Raw genomic sequence first — 4,485 nt, 5'->3', positions numbered from 1 at the left:
ATGATCTTTGATCTTTAGCAAACTGCAGATGGGCAGCAATGTTCTTTTTGGAGAGCAGTGGCTTTCTCCTCTGCCATGTGCCATGCCATGCCATTGTTGTTCAGTGTTCTCCTGATGGGGGACTCATGAACAGCAACACCAACTCTTTTTCTGAGGTCCTCAGAGATCTCATTGTGCAATGATACACTTCCACAAACATGATCAAACTTTGATAGATCCTTGTTCTTTAAATAAAACAGGGCACACAATGACACCTGATAGTCATCTCACTGAATAATAACACCTCTGAACAGATAAACCTTCAAATTAACAGCAAATCCTAGAGATTCACATACTTTTGCCGCTCACAGATATGCAATATTGGGTCATTTTCCTGAATAAATAAATGACAAAGTATTTATTTTCATCTCATTTGTTTTATTGGGTTCTCTTTGTCAACTTTCAGGACTTGCATGAAAATCTGATGATTTTTTGGGTTATATTTATGCAGAAATATAGACAATTCTAAAGGGTTGGCAAACTTTCAAGCAGCACTGTATATATATATATAACTGGCTCCTCATTTTAAAACACCACCGCACGCCACTGATAAGACGCTGTTCAGTGAAGCTTTGTGAACACAAATAAACCTCTGCAGACATGACTGAATATGAATGTGTGGTGAATTTCTATATGACACATACACATTTATTATTTTGCACTCCTGACATAAATTAAACTACTGTCACTGCAACAATGTTTTATCAAAAAAAAAAAAAAAAAACGGTGGTCAAATATCACAGCTAGAGTCTTTAATCTTTCTACTGATGCACCGTTTGTCCAGATCAGGTAAGAGTGTGATGTTTTAACGTGCTTTGATCATGAAACAACAGTAATCTGAGGCCGTCGCCGATCTTTGTCAGTTAAGGGGTTGATAACTATGACTGGGACTGTCATATACATAATATTATAATGAGAACACTATTATAATAAAACGCTGTGAATTTTTAGAGTTTAGTTGCCGTGTTTCGGCACATTGTTGAACTCGTCCACAAAAGGAGTTCATTCAGAGCCACGCAGACATGTTCATGTGCATTCGAGGCATTTTGTGCAGATAGCCTATAAGTCGTAATATTAATGTTATGTTGTATAAATAACAAAGCGTATTCTATATGAGATAAATGAGTTAAATCCCATTGATTAAAAACCTGCTCATATTCATTCTACTGGTCATCTTCAGCGCGCAGCTCAAAACAAAAATGCAGAACATTAATAACTACTGTGACATAACGTTATAATGAGAGCACTTGTAAAAATGTTGTGAATTCTTAGGGTTTAATGTTAACTATCTTTTAATCAAAACATAAAACATTATTTACCCCGTTTGTATCTGCAAGGCGTCCGTTAGACATTTTCCCTGTGTGTTAACGTCAGTATTTATGACTGTCGAATGTCTGACTTGACTCTTGGTAATGTAATTTGCCCCACCCCCAAACATATGATTTGACTATCAGTCGACTATCGGCAAGATTTGAAAATTCAAATTTGACTATGTAAATCTTTAGTCGGGGACACACCTATATGTTACAAGCATTTTTATAAGTTAACTTGTAAAGTCACAACAAATTTGAAGTGAAAAGTTACCAACTGAAACTGCTGATGTACATTATTCAGCCTCAATTAATCATTCCCTGAAGTCTTCCAATCCTATCCAGAACACTTTTTTCGGATCTTTCCAGATCTTTAGCGCTCCACACTACAGGTTTCCTAAAGGTATCTGCCCGAAAATAACCAATGCATTTTTACAATCAGCCCACCAGAAACAGATGTTTACAGGATGCGGGCATGAGGTGGAATTCAGGACACTCTCAAACATGTAGCCTAGTACTACTGACCTACTTTTTCCCAAGCAGACATTACCATCACTGAGACTCCCACATATAGATGATTGACTGATATGAACTGGACAATATTTATAGCCAGAGTCACTGGTTAGTTAGATGTTCAACATTCCATTACATCATACAGAGCTTTTCCCGTATGTCACTGAGCATCCCATAGTGTGTGGAAATTTCCTTATTTGGTCCAAATCCCATTGATGTCACACTTTCAAATCTGTAAAAGCATTAAGGCAAGTTAACAACGCATAATTAAAAAAAAAATGTTAAACTCCTATCTATGATCCAGCTTTTGCTCTGGAAATGGAAGCAAAACAGGGTCACAAAAGCTGATTGGCAACTACATCAAAGAGTGGTGACCACACATTTGATTGTTGAAGCAATTGTACTGCTTGCTCTGTTGTCAAATTCAACCAGGCACAACGACAGGCAATGTGTATGTCTACCCTGACCTCAAAAACATTGTCAATCAGAACAGTTCCCTTGCACTCCTAATGCTCTGCAGCAGAAGAGAGTAAAACTAAGAAAACACCCTGTATTTTATGATTTGCATGTTTCTTTCTCTCTGATTTACCACGAGGAACTGAAAAGACTTGTCATATAATATCCCATTCCAAAGTCCATAACGTAACTCAAAACTCCAAACATCGGTGCAAGGTGAAACGTTAACAGCTGCATGATGAAGGACAGAGGCCCTAAAGACCATGCACTACTGGTGAGATGAAACTTGCTCATGTGAGGCATCTTAAATCAACCAACTGTGCAAGATTAGGATGGCTATTCCTGTTTGTTGAACAGTGGCAGCTATGGAGAACCACTTAGCGCTGCTTTAAAGTGCATTGGCTTTTGTTGTTAGTGGAATTGTATTTCCTGATAAGAGTGCTCAACTCTGTTCTTACCATCTAAAAGACTTACGACTGACCAAACACCCTCAACAAGGAGAACAGACACACTAAGGTGTACTGAACAGATACCAGAAACTTGGGAGATTCTCCTAAAGTCAGAAAGCACTGGATGACAGCATGTCCCAACATCCGGACTTTGCATGTCATTAGCACATTTTGCTTAGCTCTGTGATAGATGATCAGATGCTCATGACATTATGGACCAGGGGTGGAGTTTTGCATTATCCTAAAATAAACTGTTACACTTTAGTTTAAGGTGTCCTTGTTACAGTGTCATTATACATTTAAGTACTGAGTAAAATTAATTACATGTACTTACTATATGGTTAGGATTAGGGTTTGTCTTAGGGTTACTTGCATGTAATTATGCATCATTTATTGTTATTATAATAGTAAGTACATGTCATGTGTATAACAAGGACAACGTCAAATAAAGTGTTACCAATAATCATTCTTTAATTCTTATCCTCAGTTTTTCAACATGCCACTCCCTCCCCAGACCTGATATAGATATGTCAGTCATGGTGCTGTCACAGGCAGCAGAAACAGCCACACACTTTCTTTTTTGACTGACAGCTTACATCTGCCATTTAAACAGTCCTCACATAATATTGCTTCTTAATGTAAAATGTATTTGATGCACTAAAGATGAGCATTTGATTTTATAAAAAGGTTTTAAAACATTAAATGCACTAAGATGGAAGGATGCAAGTACTTACCCACTTCAGAGACCACCCCTTTTGGCTATCTCATCCTTGTCCTATTCACTGTCAACCAGAATATTTTCTAGTGCCCTTTAAAGGTAGACATCCAAATCCTCTCAGACTTACTTCTTTTCTTTTCTTTTAAACTGTTGTTAAATCTGTGCTTAAAAGAGTATATAAAAGCAAACTGATACTTCCACGTCAGAGCGACCTGAGTGCTACTGCGCCAGAGTCTGGATTTCAGCTGACTGTGCTGGAATCAAAGCTGTTGACATTGCTCCCTCCCTCTCTCACATTGCTCTCTCACTCCCTCCCCTCCCTCTCCCCTTCTCTGGAATTCAGGCTTAGCACATGACAGCATGCATGTGTATATCTGTAAACCAGCATGAGAAGAAATGGAGTGAGAAAGCAGCATGTGAAGTAATGACACTCCTAATGTCACTAAAGCCTCCTTCTAGTCATATTCCCAATCTAGGCTGCAAGAAGAAAAGATCGGAAATTAGGGAACTCAATTCCTGCATGTTCTCACCATTTTTATAGACTGGCGTATGTTGATGTCTAATAAGAACTAGCAGCATTGAGATTGTTTGTCAAGCAGATCTAAATGGAGTGCATGACCCAAAAAATCTCAGCTGAATGTCAGATTTACACTGCTACATCCTTATTATATAAATCAACATTGTGAGTAAATCACTCACATATCCAACTAAATTTCACACTAGGAAACTAAATGTCTATCGTAAGCCATTCATATTAATTTGCCATTGGGTTAGAGGCAAAGAAGTTTAGCACAGATATATTTCACTGTGTATTGTGTCATATGCAGTGGCGCAAAAAGGGGGTATGCAGTATATGCAGTGCATAGGGTCGCCGCACGGAGGGGGGTGCCATTTTGCCGAAATCATTCTTTGAAAATCTTCTTGAATAAAACGTTATAAATAATCAAAAGCTTAGTTGTTAAAAAATAATGTAATGAAAAAAATGTATTTAACGGTTTTT

General features: G+C 37.8%; 1 protein-coding gene across 2 annotated transcripts in view; it reads right to left on the bottom strand.

The window, feature by feature from the left end:
- The window catches only part of LOC107656743 (disheveled-associated activator of morphogenesis 2-like), an 82,138-nt gene extending 78,419 nt beyond the window's left edge, over positions 1-3,719 (bottom strand). For both annotated transcript variants that reach the window (XM_016444682.1, XM_016444684.1), the window contains exon 1: positions 3,502-3,719. The gene's annotated coding sequence lies outside the window, so the exon portion shown is untranslated. The remainder of the gene's footprint in view (positions 1-3,501) is intronic.
- Positions 3,720-4,485: the final 766 nt, after the last annotated feature.

Source organism: Sinocyclocheilus anshuiensis, unplaced genomic scaffold (genome assembly GCF_001515605.1).
Source record: "Sinocyclocheilus anshuiensis isolate Anshui unplaced genomic scaffold, SAMN03320099.WGS_v1.1 scaffold2043, whole genome shotgun sequence".
In the NCBI taxonomy this organism is placed as follows: Eukaryota; Metazoa; Chordata; class Actinopteri; order Cypriniformes; family Cyprinidae; genus Sinocyclocheilus; species Sinocyclocheilus anshuiensis.
The sequence above is the reverse complement of the archived record's forward strand: the minus strand, read 5'-3'. Positions and strand labels throughout refer to the sequence as shown.